Below are 21547 nucleotides of genomic sequence, written 5' to 3'. Positions count from 1 at the left end.
CAATTCCTTTTATTCGAGCCACAATTTTTGGGTTGCCCAAAAAGTAATTGCGGATTTTTTAAAAGAAAGTAAATGCATTTTTAATAAAACTTAGAATGAACTTTAATCAAATATACTTTTTTTACACTTTTTTTCTAAAGCAAGCTAAAAGTAACAGCTGATAACTGACACACGAAAGAATGCAATTATAGAGTCACAAGCTGTGAAAAAATTTGTCAACGCCGACTATATGAAAAAATCCGCAATTACTTTTTGGGCAACCCAATACAATTGGTTTAGGGGAAGTTTATGCGGTAACCCTACCACCAAACACTTGGCCGCAAAATTGCATATCAAATATATTTTCTGTCAAATAATCTGTTGTGGTGATTTACCTCGACACTTCTTTTCATTTGAATACAATATATTCTCGGACGTCCTACATGACTGTTTGGTATTGTCTTTTATTATTTTTTTTTACAAGGAATTTCGATATCCATATTGTCCCAATTTTTGGGGGGTGGGGTCAAACACCGAGCAATAAATTGTTATGTCAGATTTGTACGCTCCTTTTAAATACCTTTCATTTGATACCTATATTGCCCAAAGCAGTAAAAGCGTCCTGTTGGGTGGTGTTTGTGGTGGTGGAGGCCATGGGGGCCATTTGTATGCCAAGTTCGTACTCTACTCATAAATACGTTTCGTTTGATACCCATATTTTCCTAATCGGTATATATGTCCTGCTGGTGGTTTTGGGTGTGGGGAGGGGTGGGCGCCTCAGACACCAAAAGATAAACTTGTATATCAGATTTGTATTCTACTTTGAAATACCTTTCTTTTGATACCCATAATTTTGGGGTGAGGGACCCCTCCGAAAATTAAGAGTGAAATTTGTACACCAAATTCATACTCTACTCTTAAATACCTTTCATTTGATACCCATACTGTCCCAATCGGTGCACATGTCTGTTCGGGTGGGTTTTGGGGTGAGGCCAATTTCGTGTTTTGGGGTACCATGAGGTGGCATCCAAAATTTCGCTTAAATCGGTGCACGCATATTCGAGATCTGGCGTTTTTGAAAATTAGGGTAAGGAGGAGGGTCCGCACCCCCTTTGGATATCAAAAAATGTAGTACCCTATTTTCACCGGGGGCCCAAACTCTATCAACTGTGAAAATTACAAGAAAATCGGTTCAGCCATTTTTGAGTCTATACGGAACAAACAAACAAACTAACAAACAAAAAAACAAAGCACAACAATTTCATTTTTATGTAATAGAAGAGAAAGATAATGTAACAACATTGTTTACCTTGATTCATGTGTTAATATTTTTTGGTATGGGGCATTTCAGGTGAATTTAAGGTATTTGAATATGTGAAGGATATACTTGGCCAAATTTGGCATCAGTCAGTATTTAGATATTGCAATTCACAAATTAGAGAAAAAAACCCACCTTTTGTTTTTTATTCAATTAAATACATATTACACATCGTTGAAAAGGTCTTGACTTGTAGAAGACCAAAACGAGTATAATAAGAAAAAAACAAGTAAAAGCGTGCTAAGTTCGGCCCGGCCGAATCTTATATACCCTCCACCATGGATCGCATTTGTCGATCTATTGCCACCGTATTTCTTTTTAGGCAAACAAAGTATAAAAGAAAATAATTGCTATGTTATTGGAACAGTATCAAGTTATGGTTCATTTCGGACCATAATTGAACTGAATATTGGAAATCATAGTAGAAGTCATTGTGTAAAATTTGAGCCAAATCTAGTAAGAATCTGAGCACTTTAGGGCTGAAGAAGTAAAATAGGGAGACCAGTTTATAGGGGAGCTGTATTAGGCTTTAAACCGATTCATGCCATATTCGACACGTATGTTAAAGACCATGAGAGAAGCCGTTGCACAAAATTTCAGCCAAATCGGATAATACTTACGCCCTTTAGCGGATCAAGACGTCAAGATCCCATATCGGTTTATATGACAGCTATATCAGGTTATGGACCGATTTGATAAATCGGATAACAATTGCGCCGTCTAGTGGCTCAAGAAGTCAAGACACCAGATCTGTTTATATGACCAATATATATCAGGTAATGGACCGATTTGAACCATTCTTAATATAGTTGTTGGAAGTCATAACAAAACACGTGCTGCAATATTTCAGCCAAATCGGATAGGAATTGCTCCCCGTAGAGGCTCAAGAAGTCAAGACCCCAGATCGGTTTATATGGCAGCTATATCAAGTTATAGACCGATTTGAACTGTTCTTAGCACAGTTGTTGAAAGTCATAATAAAACACCTCATACAAAATTTCAGCCAAATCGGATAGGAATTGCGCCCTCTACACGCTCAAGAAGTCAAGACAGCAGATAGGTTTATACGACAGCTGTATCAGGTTATGGACCGATTTCAACCATACTCAGCACAGTTGTTGGAAGTCATAATAAAACACCTCATGCAAAATTTCAGCCAAATCGGATAAGAATAGTGCCCTCAAGCGGCTCAAGAAGTCAAGCTCCTAGATCCGTTTATATGGCAGCTATATCAAAACGTGAACCGATATAGCCCTTTTACAATTCCAACCGACCTATACTAACAAGAAGGATTTGTGCAAAATTTCAAGTGGCTAGCTTTACTCCTTCGAAAGTTAGCATGCTTTCGACAGACAGACGGACGGACGGACGGACATGGCTAGTTCGACTTAAAATGACATGACGATCAAGAGTATATGTACTTAATGGGGTCTTAGACAAATATTTCGAGGAGTTACAAACAGAATGACGAAATTAGTATACCCTCATCCTATGGGTATACCACAAATGCCTTCGTAATTTGCAAAATACAAAGCAGATCTCGGTCAAAATTGCAACAAAAAACAAGTAAAAGCGTGCTAAGTTCGGCCGGGCCGAATCTTATATACCCCCCACCATGGATCGCATTTGTCGAGTTCTTTTCCTGGCATCTCTTCTTAGGCAAAAAAAGGATATAAGAAAAGATTTGCTCTATTATTAGAGCGATATCAATATATGGTCCGGTTTGGACCACAATTAAATTATATGTTGGAGACCTGTGTAAAATGTCAGCCAATTCGAATGAGAATTGCACCCTTTGGGGGCTCAAGAAGTAAAATAGAGCGATCGATTTATATGGGAGCTGTATCGGGCTATTGACCGATTCAGACTAAAATAAACACGTATGTTGATGGTCATGAGAGAATCCGTCGTACAAAATTTCAGGCAAATCGGATAATAATTGCGACCTCTGGAGTCTCAAAAAGTCAAGATCCCAGATCGGTTTAAATGGCAGCTATATCAGGTTATGAACCGATTTGAACCTTATTCGACATAGTTGTTGAAAGTAAGAATAAAATACTTCATGAAAAATTTTAGCCAAATCGGATAGGAATTGCGCCCTCTAGAAGCTCAAGAAGTCAAGTCCCCAGATCTGTTTATATGACAGCTATATCAGGTTATGAACCGATTTGAACCATACTTGGCACAGTTGTTGGATATCATAACAAAACACGTCGTGCAAAATTTCATTCCAATCGGATAAGAATTGCGCACTCTAGAGGCTCAAGAAGTCAAGACCCAAGATCGTTTTATATGGCAGCTATATCAGGTTATGAACCGATTTGAACAGTTATTGAAAGTAAGAATAAAATACGTCTTGTAAAATTTCATTCCAATCGGATAAGAATTGCGCACTCTAGAGGCTCAAGAAGTCAATACCCAAGATCGGTTTATATGACAGTTATATCAGGTTATGGACCGATTTGAACCATACTAGGCACAGTTATTGGATATCATAACAAAACACGTCGTGCAAAATTGCATTCCAATCGGATAAGAATTGCGCACTCTAGAGGCTGAAGAAGTCAAGACCCAAGATCGGTTTATATGGCAGCTATATCAGGTTATGAACCGATTTGAACCTTATTTGAAACAGTTATTGTAAGTAAGAATAAAATACGTCTTGCAAAATTTCATTCCAATCGGATAAGAATTGCGCACTCTAGAGGCTGAAGAAGTCAAGACCCAAGATCGGTTTATATGACAGTTATATCCAGTTATGGACCGATTTGAACCATACATGGCACAGTTATTGGATATCATAACAAAACACGTCTTGCAAAATTTCATTCCAATCGGATTAAAATTGGGCACTCTAGAGGCTTAAGAAGTCAACACCCAAGATCGGTTTATGTGGCAGCTATATCAAAACATGGACCTATTTACAATACCAACCGGCCTACGCTAATAAGAAGTATATGTGCAAAATTTCTAGCGGCTAGCTTAACTCCTTCGGAAGTTAAAGTGCTTTCGACAGACAGACGGACGGACGGACATGGCTAGATCGACATAAAATAATGTATGGGGTCTCAGACGAATATTTCGAGTAGTTTCCTATGGTGGAAGGTATAAAAAGTTATTTCATATACGGTATGTAAAATATATTAACCTTTTTCAATAAAAGAAGTCAAATAATCTTTAAATGAAAATGATTATATATAGTAATACATTGAAATGATAAAACTGCAACCGCTACAGTATCAATCAATCATTTTTTTTACTTTTTTAGCGAGAGCATAATTTACACGCAAATTTAATTTGGTAAAGTGAAAACCGACGATAATATCGATGGGCACTATCGAAAAAGTCTTGGCTGCTATCGATAGTAGCGAAAGTGCCCAACCCTCGATAGTGCTGTCAATAGTTCTCCACCTCCAGTGTTGGTATCAAGTAATAAAGGGTGATTTTTTGAGGTTAGGATTTTCATGCATTAGTATTTGACATGGTGTCAAAGAGAAAGATGCTCAGTATGCTTTGACATTTCATCATGAATAGACTTACTAACGAGCAACGCTTGCAAATCATTTTCAGTGAATCATTTTCAGTGAAATCATTTTCAGTGAATCGACAAATTTTGTTCAGCGATGAGGCTCATTTCTGGTTGAATGGCTACGTAAATAAGCAAAATTGCCGCATTTGGAGTGAAGAGCAACCAGAAGCCGTTCAAGAACTGCCCATGCATCCCGAAAAATGCACTGTTTGGTGTGGTTTGTACGCTGGTGGAATCATTGGACTGTATTTTTTCAAAGATGCTGTTGGACGCAACGTTACGGTGAGTGAACACATTTCGAACCGAACACTGATTTTGGTAATAAAATTTAATGATTTGCAAGCGTTGCTCGTTAGTAAGTCTATTCATGATGAAATGTCAAAGCATACTGAGCATCTTTCTCTTTGACACCATGTCTGAAATCCCACGTGATCTGTCAAATACTAATGCATGAAAATCCTAACCTCAAAAAAATCACCCTTTATTTAGCAATAAACATTCTTATTTCAAAAGAGGTTGATAGACGAACAGCGCAGCATACCACGAACCTTTCCAACAGTTTCGTTTATATGATTCGACCAAGTGAGTGTAGAGTTGGAGGTTAAACCTAAGTATGCAGCCACTTGAACATGGTTTATAGCTGAGCTTCCAATTTTCACCTCTGGGTGATCAGCGATTGTTGTTTATCCTTTGTGTATAACAATCAGCTTGGTTTTGGAAGGATTTAAACGCAGCGCATTAGTGACAGCCCAGTTATTAATTAGGTTAGGTTAGGTTGAAAAGGGGGTGCAGATATAAATCCGCCCCATGCCACTATGGACATACACCTAAGCCAGAAATCGGCTTGTTGTGCGCTCTAAGAACTATAAAATAACCTCTAGAAAGAAAATTTTAAGTTAGGAATTCCGTGCTACTTAAAAATCCTTAATCGCTTTCAATACCACTCCTCTAAGTTGGTTCATGTCTGGTATTGTGTCTCCACCTAAGTGCTGGTATCTTTTAGACACGAAAGCCGGGCAATGACAAAGGAAATGCTCCAACGTGTCATCATCTTCCCCGCATGCCCTACACATGCTATCACTTGCCGCACCGATTTTACATAAGTGAGCTCGTAGTCCTATCTATCCCGTTATGATACCAATAGCTATACTGACCTCCTTCTTGCTTCCTTTCAGTACTAGCCTTCCACAATGTTGCATGCGCATTCGTCACCCACTCCCTTAACTCGGACTGCTTCAACCCGAAAGGCTTCGGGTTAACCAAGTTTATTGACGGCAGTCTTCTGGCCTTCACCGCCAAATCGTCTGCCCTTTTATTTCCTCTTACTCCGTTATGGCCCGGCACCCAAACAATGCGGATTATGCAATTCTCAAATAAGGCGTTAATCTCCTTCTTACACTGCAAGACTGTTCGTGACCTTACCGTCCTGGTTGTTATTGCCCTTATGCCAATTTTACTGTCGGTAAATATGTTCACTCTCGACGTCCTCGCGTTAGCACCACGCCACTTCACGCATTCCATGATCGCCCGGATCACCGCCTGCAGTACTATGGTCAGGCAGTCTAAAACAGATCTCAGTCCCAGGGTTCTCAATGTGAATTGCCAGGCCCACTCTGTCCTCTAGCTTCGATCCATCAGTGTAACATGATCTTCCAGATGGCATTACTTGGGTTCCGTCAATCCAAGACTGTGCCGATGGCAGCAGTGCGTCGCACTCGACTTCAAGGTTCATCTCAGGTATCCGATCGGAAACCTTTTCTCTTCCTTCCAGGTTTCCTATCGTCGCCTCGATTATACCGCGATGGTATGAGCTGTTCCCATCCTCAGTCCATTCTCCCTTCGACTTAAGTCTTATGTATGTCAATGGGTCGGATATCTAGAATAGTCTCCAGTGCCCTAGTGGGCGTGGTCATCATCACTTCGCCTATGCCAGGACAACATGTTCTCTGAACCTGTTGTATGGTCCTTATGTTGCACTTTTTCTCCATAGCAATCCACCAAACTACTGAGGCGTAAGTAAGTATTGGTCTTATCACGCTCCTGTAGAGCCAGTAGACTTTCCTCGGTTTCAGGCCCCATTTCGAGCTTACGGCCCGTCTACGTAGTGCCCAACATCTGTGAGCCTTCTCCTGAATGTGACACTTCCAATTCAGTTTCCTGTCCAAGATCTCATCTAAGTATTTGACATTGTCAGATATCGAAATCGTCTTACTAAGGAAATGTGGTGCGTTAAATTGGCCAAGCTTCATCGTCCTCGTGAAAAGGCATAGATCAATCTTCTCTGGGTTAACACTGAGACCTCTGGGTCTAGCCCAGTCATATGTCATATGCAAGACCCTTTCGGCCCTTCTGCATAGCCCTTAGAATTATTATAACATCGTCTGCGTAGCAGACTGATTCAAATCCCTTCTCAGTCAGCATATGTAATAGGTCATTTATGGTGGTCACCCATAGGAGTGGCGTGCCCTGTGCCACTTTCTCGCCTTTATTTATGCCATGGGACACACAATTTATCCACCTGTTCCTTAGCATATGATTTATCCAGTCTATAAGGACCGGGTCCACCCGGTACTGGTTTAAGGATTGGATCAGCGTGTCGCTCCGCACATTGTTAAAAGCCCCCTCGATGTCAATGCACACCGCCAGTGCGTACGTTTCGGCATCGAAGGATTCTTCTATTTTATGCACAACCTCGTGCAGGGCAGTCTCCACCGACCTTCCCTTGATATAGGCATGCTGTTTGTTTTTGAGCAGTTCGCTGGATGTCATATTCTTTATCATGGTATCCACAATACGTTCCATGGTTTTGAGTATAAAGGACGTAAGGCTTATGGGTCTGTAGTCCTTTGGTGTCACATAACTTGCCTTGCCGGGCTTAGGTATAAACACCATCCACCTCCTGCCAAGCTTTCGGAGTATATGAAAGTCCTAGACAAAATTTTGGTCAGACGAGGCGCTAGATAGTCTGCCTCTTTCTGTAGTAACGCCGGAAATATCCCATCAGGTCCGGGTGACTTAATGGTTTGAAGCTCCTCAAGGATTCCTTCACCATAAATTCCGTTATTATAAACCTTCGATCAACGTCATTATTCCAAGATTACGGTCTCTCCGTGAGTCCCGTCGTATCCTGTGGATATGGGTTTTCATCAAAAGCCTCAACATGTCCTCTATTGTCTCTGCTCTCACTCCCATATCGTCCACTAAAGTTTCTGTTTGGACATGGGTTTTGAGAGAAACTATCTTGCCCAAGTCTTCTTCTGAATAGCCTTCCGAATTTTGTCCACTTGGTCTTCAACTTATTCCGGAAGCTTATCGGATTCGGCGCTGGCCGTGCTATTCTAAACCTAATGTAGCGATGGTCAGAGAAAGAGTGTTCCATGGAGACCCTCCATTCCTGAACCTCATCGATCAGATTTTCGGAACATATCGTCACATCTAATACCTCCTCCCTAATCCTATTAATAAAGTTAGCGGTGTTACCAATATTAAGTGTTATTAGGTTGTTAGTATTCAAGAACTCTGCCAGGGCTTGGCCCCGCTTATTAGTGTTGGTACTACCCCACGAAATGTGGTGAGAGTTCGCATCCCACCCTATTTGTACCTCGTTTCCTGATTTGATTTCCTCACCAGCTGTTGCAGCTTCGACGTGGCCACCCACGTGTCGGAGAGTGAAAGGCAGATAAAGTGATGCCAGGTATCCTCCACCATCTCCCTGTCTCACCACTGTTGCATCCGACGTTGACAACTTTGTAGAAAATATATAACTCAAATTTTTATGACAAATAACGCAGGCCTCGGCCGAGTACCAGTGTAAGCATAGAATAATTGGTAGTTGATATGGTTCAGTCCAGAAACATGGTTCCGGGTAGTCCATGGCTCCTGAATTAATGCAATATGAATCTTGCCCTTGCTGATTTTCTCCATCAGAGCGTGTGTAACAGTCTCGCTCAGGTGATGGTTTATCTGGATAACCTCAATCATTGGTTCTCCAGTAAATAGGCATCTTGGTAGTAGGTGATGATCTCATCGTCTGCTCCCTGTTCTTTAGACTGCATTGACTTTCATGTCACCGCACTGCCTGATATCATCGTTATAGGTTCTTCGCCTAGTCTAGTCTTCCGAATATTTATAAAGTCAGTAATGGTTCCATCGTCGGGTTCCTGTTCGTTAAACTGTATTGGGTTTCCATTCCCTTTACTGCCTGATGTTCCAATACTAGGATCTTTGCCTTCCAAATCTTAAGTAAATGGGCTTCCTGAGAGTAGGTAATGGTACCACCAACGGTTCCCTGTTCGGTGGGTTGCATTAAGACTCCTATCGCTGCGCTGCCTAATGTTTCAATATTAGGATCTTTACCTATCCCAGTATTCCGAATCTTTAAGTCGGTGATGGGTCCGTCGTCGGGTTCCTGTTTGTTAGGCTGTGTTGGTTTTCTCGCGACTGCACTGCCTAATATTTTAGTACTAGGATCATTGCTTCCCCTAGTCTTTCCAATATTGAGAGATGCCGTGATTGTCTCGTTGTCGGTCCCCTGTTTGTTGTGCGGTGTAGTCACTTGCCACTGCACGACCGGATGTCGCAGACCGAAAATTTCTACCTATCCATGTCTTCCCAATCTTGAAGAAGACAGCTTTGCTCCCGTAGTGCGCCATGCCTTTGGTCATAGCCAAACTTGTCACGGAGACTTGATCAATGCCAACCACAAGGAGAGTTCCTTCCTCCTTCTCCTGCCTGTGGAAGAACTCCCACTTCTCTGCGGCCAAACCTTAGTTTTTCTTGCCCAAGAATCCCAACATGCGTTCCGTTGCAAATTCACTGCCCCCTTCCTTGATGAAGACCGTAGCCTTTGTGAGATGGGGGATATCCATTTTCCTCACCAGGTCAAGCTTTGCGCCCTCCCAGGGAGCGTGAATACCTCTAACGAGCTGTTTGACGGTATAAATACATTCCGAAGACGCAAAACGCAGCGTAAAGATGTTCCCTCTAAACTTGCAGCTCATCATTTGTATGGATGGACCCTCTTCAGAGTTCCACACATGGGACCGATGATCTAGTGGAATCCTACCAGATGCACAGCCGATATTGATGACTGCATAAGTCAGCTCATCTCTGTTGTGCTTCCTTGCTACTCTGGCGTAAGAGGGCGGCTCCTTACCATTCTCAGCAACCATCTTCCCCTTCCGTGATGGCTGTGACCTCCTATTTCGCTTCCTTCGTTCCTGTCCTAACTTTTACCTCCACAGGACACGGTCTGGAGTCTCTATTCCGGGATGGCTGGCTTGGTTTTCTCAGAGTACTTGGAATCGGGGAGGTCTTTTTCTTCTTCAGTATTTTAGCAGTGTTATGCTCTCGGGAGATCTAATTCTTTTTCCAGCTTCCGTAGAAGTGCTTGGAATGTCAGTTCTATCCCTTCCAGCATCCTGCACTTTCGCCCGATTACGCTGCCGGTACATACTCCTCTGTCCCCTTCGTCGTGCACCGGATCGCTTTCTCGGTGCACGTCACGCTATGTACTGACGCCACCACCGCAGATGTTGTGTCTTTGGAGTCCATTTCTAGCCTACTCCATGTAGGCTGTAGAGACATGTCCGTCCGTCTGTCTGTTGAAATCACGCTACAGTCTTCAAAAATAGAGATATTGAGCTGAAATTTTGCACAGATTCTTTTCTTGTCCATAAGCAGGTTAAGTACGAAGATGGGCTATATCGGACTATATCTTGATATAGCCCCCATATAGACCGATCCGCCGATTTGCGGTCTTAGCCCAATAAAAGCCACATTTATTATCCGATTTTGCTGACATTTGGGACAGTGAGTTGTGTAAGGCCCTCCGACATCCTTCGTTAATTTGGTCCAGATCGGCCCAGATTTGGATATAGCTGCCATATGGACCGATCCTCCGATTTAGGGTCTTAGGCCCATAAAAGCCACATTTATTATGCGATTTTGCTGAAATTTGTGACAGTGAGTTCCTTCGTCAACTGGGCCCGGATCTGTCCAAATTTGGATAAAGCTGCCATATAGAACGATCTTCCGATTTAGGGTCTTAGGCCAATAAAAGCCACATTTATTGTCCGATTTTGCTGAAATTTGGGACAGTGAGTTGTGTTAGGCCCCTCGACTTCCTTCGTCAATTTGCCCTAGATCGGTCCAGATTTGGATATAGCTGCCATATAGACCGATCCTCCGATTTTGGGTCTTAGGCCCATAAAAGTCACATTTGTTATCCGATTTTGCTGAAATTTGGGACAGTGAGTTGTGTTAGGCCCTTCGACATCCTCCGTCAATCCTCCGATTTTGGGTCTTAGGCCCATAAAAGTCACATTTGTTATCCGATTTTACTGAAATTTGGGACAGTGAGTTGTGTTAGGCCCCTCGACATCCCTCGTCAATTAGGCCCAGATCGGTCCAGATTTGGATATAGCTGTCATATAGACCGATCCTCCGATTTAGGGTTTTAGGCCCATCAAAGCCACATTTATTATCCGATTTTGCTGAAATTTGGGACAGTGAGTTGTGTTAGGCCCTTCGACATCCTCCGTCAATCCTCCGATTTTGGGTCTTAGGCCCATAAAAGTCACATTTGTTATCCGATTTTGCTGAAATTTGGGACAGTGAGTTGTGTTAGGCCCCTCGACATCCTTCGTCAATTTGGCTCAGATCGGTCCAGATTTGGATAAAGCTGTCATATAGACCTATCCTCCGATTAAGGGTCTTAGGCCCATAAAAGGCGCATTTATTGTCTGATGTCGCCGAAATTTGGGAGATTGAGATAAGTCAAATCCCTTGACATAGTTCTGCATTATGGCACAGATCGGTGAAGATTTGGATATAGCTGCCATATAGACCGATCTCTCGGTTTTGGGGGGCCAGAAAAAGCGCATTAATTGTATTTTGGGCCCATAAAAAGCGCATTTATTGTCCAATAATGCCGAAATTTTGGGACAGAGAGTTAAATTAAGCCCCCCACGTATTTCTGCAATTTGGTCTAGATCGATCAAGATTTGCATATAGCTGCCATATAGACCGATATCTCGATTTAAAGTCTTGGCCCCAAAAAAGGCGCATTTATAATCCGATTTAACTGAAATTTGACACATTGACTTATGTTAGGCTTTTCGACATCCGTGTCGTATATGGTTCAGATCGGTTTATTTTTAGATATAGCTACTAAAAAGACAAATATATTGTTATACATAAATGAACTTTGACTTGTACTTATAAGTATTTGGTCCAAATAGGATCATATTTCGATGTAACTGCTATGGGACATAAGGTATGCAATTTTCACTGGATTTTGATGAAAGGTGGTTTACATATATACCCCAGGTGGTGGGTATCACAATGTTCGGCCCGGCTGAACTTAACGCCTTTTTACTTGTTTTTTTCTCCAATGTCAATTTTCCGAATTCACTCCATTTAAATCTACTATTGACAGCATTTGTTTTTAAAGTACAGTGTTTTGGGCTCATTTGTGCGTTTTTTCGACAGTTCGCCAGGCACATTCAAAGTCCTCGTGCAGTTGTGTAGTTTTGTAACGCTTCTATCGCCTATATAAGATATTTCTCCGGTCGATTGTGCTAGTATTTGGCGGTTAAACCATATGATTGTGTTTTTTCAGGAACGTATTGGATTTATATAAAGCCAATGTGATCTTGCAAAAATGCAACTTGGCCATCCACAGAATCAAGTTTATATAATATATCCCATTGGACACCAAGAAGATTAAATTTTAGCTTTTTTAAACCACGAAATTTAATTTTTTGGGCTTTTTGATTTGAGTGATGGTCATATGCAAGAAATATCAGGTCATGTTCTAGTCATAGCGAAGAACTTTTGATTCGCAGTTCACAAAGAATATGTCTAATAGTACGACTTGTAAAATGGATTGGAACAGAACATGTTTTTGCGATAAAGTCTTGCAAGAATTTGTGATTTTGATGTATAAAATGTTATTCTGGGTTTCAACTAGTTTTTCTTTACTTATACATTAACTAGCTGACCCGGGCCCGCTCCGCCTTCTTTTACTTTATATGGAGCAAAATTTTTCTTGGAATATTTATTTTCGGCAATTAAAGAGCTTTTAGTGAAATACCATGCTACGAAAATAGTATATCGCTTGACTAATAGTTTAACAATATAATTGCCTTTATCTGAATCTCATATGATCTTTATTGGTCTACGAATTTAAGTTTGGATGTAAGGTGTACTCCATTCTTAAAATACTTTATTTCAGCCCGATATTCTCATGATATCTGATTTATGGGTGGTTTCGGGTGTGAGGTGGTACCCCAGACACTTGGCCCTGCAAAATATCGGCATCGTGCTCTTCTCTCAAATACCATTTATTAAAACCCATTTTGCAATTGGTTTTGAGGGGAGTTTACAAGATGAGGCGTCCCCCAAACACATGGCCCCAAGATTGGTTATTAAATTCGTTTTCTAATCTCAAATACTTTCATTTGAGGCACATATTGGATTCGCGAAAAATTTTTACCCTTTGGCGGGTGTTTTGGGGAAGGGGTGATGCCTTAAATACATGGTCCTACATTTGGATATCAAATTCGTACTCTACTCCAAAATACCTTTATTTGAGCACCATATTGCGATGGTCAGTAAAAAATTGCTGTTTGTGGGGTATTTTGGGAAAATTGGTGCCGAAAGTGGGTATATATTCTTGCTCTACCCCCCAATACCTTTCATTTAAGCCCCACATTGACATGATCGGTAAATATGGCTTATTTAGGGGTGTTTTGGGGAGTGGGGTTGTCCCCCAATCACTAAGCCCTGAAAATATATTAGCAACGTGCTCTATTCTCATTGGCCTCAAAATTGGATATCAAATTCGTTTTCTTATCTCATTTCAACTCCTTATTGCCGGCAATATGTCCGGCAAATATGTCCGGTTTGGGGTATTGGCCCTAAAAATCATAAAACTCTCTTTAAGATTGTCTTGGTGCGTAATTGCGTCCTATTTGGGAGTTGATATGGTGGTGGGACGTTCCCTAGACTGTTGGTCCCTAATGTTGATATCAGATACGTGGTCTACTCCCAGATACCTTTCATTTGGTCCCATATTTCTATAGTCGGCAAACTTGACCGGCTTGGGGGGTGTTTTGGAGGATGGGCGGCCACTCAGTGAGTTGGCCTTAAAAAATATATGTCAGCTTCGTGTTCTACTCTATAAACCCTCTTATATAAGCCTCATATTGAAATAGTCAGCAAATACTTCCCATTTGGGTGATATAGTGTAAGTGGTTTGTGGTCTTAAATTCGTATTCTACTCGCAAATACCTTTCATTTGAGTCCCACATTGTCATGGTCGGTGAATATGTCCGATTTAGGGGTGTTTTGGGGGTTGGTAGGTTTTTGGATAGGACGGCCCCCCTATGTACCCCATCCGAAATTTGGATACCAAATTTTTATTTTTAGGGTACTATATGGGAGCATACAAAATTTCGCTTAAATCGCAGCTCCCATCTTCGAGATCTGGCATTTCTGAAAATTAGAGTAAGGGGGAGGGTCCGTCCCCCCTTCAGATATCAAAAAATGTAGTACCCTATTTCCACCACGGGAGCATTATACACCATCTGTGAAAATTCATAAAAGAAAATCGGTTCAGCCGTTTGTGATTCTACAATATAAGGAACACACAAACAAACAAACACAAATTGATTTTTATATATAAGATTTAACGTCATGCTTATGTATATGTACATTCATTTTAATTTTAAAATAGATTGTGCATATTGAAAAGGATGCCTAGTTCAATGTAATGTTGTAACATAAGTCATGTTTATCAATTATTAGCAGATCTAAATTGGTAATTCCCCGGCCGACACGGGATAATTATGAGCACCACACAGGCTGGTAATTTGAGCTCCGACTAGGAGCGAGTGTCAGATCTTGGCTAGGAGCGAGTGTCAGATCTTGGATCAAGCGGCGCGCCGCGACGAAAGATACATGTGCAATCCCACAAAACCCATGAGGTTGGTGCGCTGGGCCAGTAACCCGCCCTGGAAAACTATGACAACTACTATGAGAAACAAAGGAATTGTAACAAGTAAAAGCGTGCTAAGTTCGGCCGGGCCGAATCTTATATACCCTCCACCATGGATCGCATTTGTCGAGTTGTTTTCCCGGCATCTCTTCTTAGGCTAAAGAGGATATAAGAAAAGAGTTGCTCTGCTATTAAAACGATATCAAGATATGGTCCGGTTCGGACCACAATTAAGTTAAATGTTGGAGACCTGTGTAAAATTTCAGCCAATTCGTATAAGAATTGCGCCCATTGGGGCTCACGAAATAAAATAGAGAGAACGATTTATATGGGATCTGTATCGGGCTATAGACCGATTCAGAACATAATAAACACGTTTGTTGATGGTCATGAGAGGATCCGTCGTACAAAATTTCAGGCATATCGGATAATAATTGCGACCTCTAGGGGTCAAAACGTCAAGATTCCAGATCGGTTTATATGGCAGCTATATCAGGTTATGAACCGATTTGAACCTTATTTGACACAGTTGTTGAAAAAATAAAATACGTCATGCAAAATTTCAGCCAAATCGGATAGGAATTGCGGCTTCTAGAAGCTCAAGAAGTCAAATCCCCAGATCTGTTCATATGACAGCTATGTCAGGTTATGGACCGATTTCAACCATACTTGGCGCAGTTGTTGAATATCATGACGAAATACCTCGTGCAAAAACTCATTCAAATCGGATAAGGATTGTGCCCTCTAGAGGCGCAAGAAGTCAAGACCCAAGATCGGTTTATATGGCAGCTATATCAGGTTATGGACCGATTTCAACCATACTTGGCACAGTTGTTGGGTATCATAACAAAACACGTCGTGCGAAATTCCATTCCAATCGGATAAGAATTGCGCCCTCTAGAGGCTCAAGAAGTCAAGACCCAAGATTGGTTTATATGGCAGCTATATCAGGTTATGGACCGATTTCAACCATACTTGGCACAGTTATTGGATATAATAACAAAACACATAGTACAAAATTTCATTTCAATCGGATAAGAATTGCGCACTCTAGAGGCTCAAGAAGTCAAGACCCAAGATCGGTTTATATGGCAGCTATATCAGGTTATGAACCGATTTCAACCATACTTCGCACAGTTGTTGGATATCATAACAAAACACGTCGTGCAAAATTTCATTCTGATAGGATAAGAATTGCGCACGCTAAAGGCTCAAGAAGTCAAGACCCAAGATCGGTTTATATGGCAGCTATATCAGGTTATGAACCGATTTCAACCATACTTGGCATAGTTGTTGAATATCATAAGAAAACACGTTGTGCAAAATTTCATCCCAATCGGATAAGAATTGCGCACTCTAGAGGCTCAAGAAGTCAAGACCCTAGATCGGTTTATATGGCAGCTATATCAAAACATGGACCGATATGGCCCATTTACAATACCAACCGACCTACAATAATAAGAAGTATGTGTGCAAAATTTCAAGCAGCTAGCTTTACTCCTTCGGAAGTTAGCGTGCTTTCGACAGACAGACGGACGGACGGACGGACAGACGGACGGACATGGCTAGATCGACATAAAATGTCGCGACGATCAAGAATATATATACTTTATGGGGTCTCAGACGAATATTTCGAGTAGTTACAAACAGAATGACGAAATTAGTATACCCCCCATCTTATGGTGGAGGGTATAAAAATGGACTACCCAAGCAGACGAAAAAAGGACCATGATTTGCAGATCTGCACCTGGAATGTACGAACTCTTTATAGAGAAGGTGCAGTATACATGCTGGCGGATGTATTAGAGAAGTACAAAGCAGATATTACCGCCTTACAGGAAGTGCGATGAACTGGGAATGGCGCCACTACAACACCAAACGGTGACGAACTATACTGTAGCTGCCATAACACGAGGCATGAATTTGGCTGCGGATTTGTGGTTAGTCGAAGACTGAAACACCTAGTCTCCAGCTTTACTCCGGTGGATGAGTAACAACCCGCATAAAAGCCAAATTCTTCAACATCAGCCTTCTTTGTGCTCATGCCTCGACGGAAGATAGGATATTTTCTACGAGCGCCTAGAGAGAGAATATGACTGCTGCCCCGCCGATGATATTAAAATCGTTCGGGGAGATTTTAATGCGTAGATAGGGATGGAATACATTTTTGGTCCAATAGTCGGAAAGTTTAGCCTCCACGAGATAACGTCCGGTAATGGGTTGAGGCAGATAGATTTCATTGCGGCAAAAAACATGGTAGTTAGTAGCACCAGATTTCAACATAAAAATATTCACAAAGCCACATGGCTGTCATCCGATCGATAGATAGAAAGCACTAATCCAGAGTGTTAGATGTACGATCGATCCATGGAGCTCATATAGATTCAGATCATTACCTCGTTGCAGCAAAGGTTTGCACCCGTTTAAACATGGCGAGAAAAGTACGATCTGACACTGCACGGAATCTGGACTTTAAAAAACGGCAAACCCAACAGATGGCAGCGGCATAATCCACTCGACTGTGCCAACTGCTTGAAGAAAGCACTGCTTATTCCGATGATATAATGGCGCAGTGTCAAACTATTGCCACTCCATGGAAAATGTCGCAAAATCCGTACTTGGGTACCGGAAGCCTCCTCCAAGAAACTCATGGTACGACCAAAGGTGTCGAGATGCTACTGATGCTAAGAATGGGGCATATAGAGCAACCCTGCTATCAGAAGCAAAGGTGAGAGGAGAAACGTCTATTCCGCAGAAAGAAAAAAGAAATGGAAAGACGAGAGTGTGAGCGAATTGTCAGGAGTCAGAATGAAGTCCGGAAATTCTACCAAAGAATTAAACATCAAACCGATGGCTTGGGTGCAGGCACATCCCCCTGCAGAGACAAAAAATAGAAAATCTGGTAACTGACACAGATAGCACGCTGAGGATATGGAAAAAACATTTTACACAACTGCTGGTGGCGGCGAAGAAGATACCGCAGAACCAATCAATGATGATGGTATAGAATGTTTACCTCCTGGTCAGAATGAGATGCAAGTAGCAGTGATACGACTAAAGAACAACAAGGCAGCCGGAGCCGGTTACCCACTGAACTGTTTAAAACCGGAGGCGACACGCTGATAAGGCGTATGTCTCAGCTTATCTGCGCGATCTGGCTAGAAGAACGCTTGCCCGATGATTGGAACCTCAGCATACTATATATTGGGTTGCCCAAAAAGTAATTGCGGATTTTTCATATAGTCGGTGTTGACAAATTTGTTCTCAGCTTGTGACTCTGTAATTGCATTCTTTCTTCTGTCAGTTATCTGTTACTTTTAGCTTGCTTTAGAAAAAAAGTGTAAAAAAAGTATATTTGATTAAAGTTCATTCTAAGTTTTATTAAAAATGCATTTACTTTCTTTTAAAAAATCCGCAATTACTTTTTGGGCAACCCAATATATAGTTGTAAAGCATACATCAGAATTTGAAAAGGGTTCTTTAATCGATTTGTTTCATAAGCGCAATAGAAAACAAATAAAATCTTACTTCCCTTATTCAAATTCAACTTATGCTAATAGCAACAAACACAAACATCTTTTGTTCTCCGCACAGCGATCGCCCAACGGTTGATTCTGCCAGTGCTGTTTTTGTATATAGGCAGTGACCTACTACATGCGACGTGCCCTTTCGTTTGGTTTGTCTGTTTGCGTTTTCTTTATTTCGTCTTAAAGTCTTATTGAGATTCCATTGCAGAATACTGTCCGGCTTTAGACCATTTTTTAATGCTTTCCATTCAAAGAATAGTATAGCAAAAAACATTTAAAAGTCAGCAAAAAGTGTATTGTTACTAGAAGCATTTGACTGGTTTCCAGTATCGCGATTTCATTTTTTTATACCCACCTCCGAAGGATGGGGGAATATTCATTTTGTCATTCCGTTTGCAACACATCGAAATATCCATTTCCGACCCTATAAAGTATGTATATTCTTGATCAGCGTAAAAATCTAAAACGATCTAGTCATGTCCGTCCGTCTATCTGTTGAAATCACGCTAGTCTTTCAAAATAGATATAGGGAGCTGAAATTTTGCCCAGACTCTTTTTTTTGTCCATAAGCAGGTTAAGTTCGAAGATGGGGTATATCGAACTATATCTTGATATAGCCCCCATATATACCGATCCGCCGATTTACGGTCTTAGGCCCATAAAAGCTACATGTATTTTTCGATTTAGCTGAAATTCGGGATAGTGAGTTATGTTAGACCCTTCGATTTCCTTGTTCAATTTGGGCTGGATCGATTCAGATTTGGATATAGATGCCATATAAACCGATCCGCCAATTTAGGGTCTTAGGCCCATAAAAGCCACATTTATTATCCGATTTTGCTGAAATTTGGGACAGTGAGTTGTGTTAGGCCAGTCGACATCCCACTTCAATTTGGCCTAGATCGGCCCAGATTTGGATATAGCTGCCAAATAGACCGATCTCTCGACTTAAATTTTTGGGCCCATAAAAGTCGCATTTATTGTCCGATATCGTCTTTTTGGGACAGTGAGTTGTGTTAGGCCCTTCGACATTTTTTTATTCGGCTCAGATCGGTTCAGGTTTGGATATGCTGCCATATAGATTAATCCCTCGATTTAAGGTTTTGGGGCCATAGAATGCGCATTTCGGTCCGGCCGAACTTAACGCCTTTATACTTGTTCATGCTGCTCCAATGGTTTTTGTCATTGGACGTATCCAAGGCGAAATTTAAAATTCGTCAATTTCCGAGTTTACTATCCGCCCATCATTTTATCCATCACTGGTTTATCCGTGTAAATGCGAAATGCGATCGACTTAAGCTCCAAATGCGGGAAAGCTGTCAAATCAATCAACTGGGAATGGAGTTCTCTTGAGCCTATCACAAAGTCAATGGTATCCAATTACTATTGGTTTTGCGACTCCGTCATATACATATGTCGAAGATGATGATCCAAGAATGTAGATTGGAAAAAACAAGTAAAAGCGTGCTAAGTTCGGCCGGGCCGAATCTTATATACCCTCCATCATGGATTGCATTTGTCGAGTTCTTTTCCCGGCATCTCTTCTTAGGCAAAAAAGGATATAAGAAAAGATTTGCTCTGCTATTAGAGCGATATCAAGATATGGTCCGGTTTTGACCACATTTAAATTACATGTTGGAGAACTGTGTAAAATGTCAGCCAATTCGAATAAGAATTGCACCCTTTGGGGGCTCAAGAAGTAAAATAGAGAGATCGATTTATATGGGAGCTGTATCGGGCTATAAACCGATTCAGACCATAATAAACACTATGTTGATGGTCATGGGAGGATCCGTCGTACAAAATTTCAGGCAAATCGGATAATAATTGCGACCTCTAGAGGCTCAAGAAATCAAGATCCCAGATCGGTTTATATGGCAGCTATATCAGGTTATGGACCGATTTGAACCTTATTTGACACAATTGTTGAAAGTAAGAATAAAATACTTCATGAAAAATTTCTGCCAAATCGGATAGGAATTGCGCCCTCTAGAAGCTCAAGAAGTCAAGTCCCCAGATCTGCTAATATGACAGCTATATCAGGTTATAAACCGATTTGAACCACACTTGGCACAGTTGTTGGTATCATAACAAAACACTTCGTGCAAAAATGCATTTAAATCGGATAAGAATTGCGAACTCTAGAGGCTCAAGAAGTCAAGACCCAAGATCGCTTTATTTGACAGCTATATCAGGTTATGAACCGATTTGAACCATGCTTGACACATTTGTTGGATATCATAACAAAACACGTCGTGCAAAATTTCATACCATACTTGGCACAATTGTTGTTGGTAAAAGTCATTGTTCAGTTGTATATGACAAAATATTGGTCTTTTTAGTAGTTATATCTAAAAATAAACCGATCTGAACTATATAAGACACGGATGTTGTAAAGCATTCTGTGTGTCAAATTTCAGTGCAATCGGATTAAAAATGCGCCTTAAATGGGGCCAAGTCTTTAAATCGAGAGATCGGTCTATACGGCAGCTATATACAAATCTTGATCGATCTACACCAAATTGCAGAAATAAGTGGAGGGGCTTAACTTAACTCTCTGTCCCAAATTTCGGCAACATCGAACAATAAATGCGCTTTTTATGGCCCCAAAACCTAAAACCAAGAGATCGGTCTATATGGCAGCCATATCCAAATCTGGACCGATCTGTGCGATAATGCAGAAGTATGTCAAGGGGCTTAACTTAACTCACTGTCCCAAATTTCGGTGACATCGGACAATAAATGCGTGTTTTATGGGCGTAAAACCCTAAATCGGAGGATCGATCTAAATGACAGCTATATCCAAATCTGAACCGATCTGAGCCAAATTGATGAAGAATGTCGAAGGGCCTAACACAACTCACTGTCCCAAATTTCAGCAAAATCGGATAATAAATGTGGCTTTTATGGGCCTAAGACCCTAAATTGGAGTATCGGTCTATATGGCAGCTATATCCAAATCTGGACCGATCTGAGCCAAATTGACGGAGGACATCGGAGGGCCTAATACAACGCACTGTCCCCAATTTCAGCAAAATCGGGTAATTAATGTAGCTTTTATGGGCCTATGACCCTAAATCGGAGGATCGGTCTATATGGCAGCTATATCCAAATCAGGACCGATCTGAGCCAAATTGACGAAGGACGTTGAAGGGCCTAACCCAACTCAATGTCCCAAATTTTAGCAAAATCGT

The sequence above is a fragment of the Stomoxys calcitrans genome, chromosome 1 (genome assembly GCF_963082655.1).
Source record: "Stomoxys calcitrans chromosome 1, idStoCalc2.1, whole genome shotgun sequence".
Taxonomy (NCBI): domain Eukaryota; kingdom Metazoa; phylum Arthropoda; class Insecta; order Diptera; family Muscidae; genus Stomoxys; species Stomoxys calcitrans.
Note: the sequence above shows the minus strand (reverse complement) of the source record.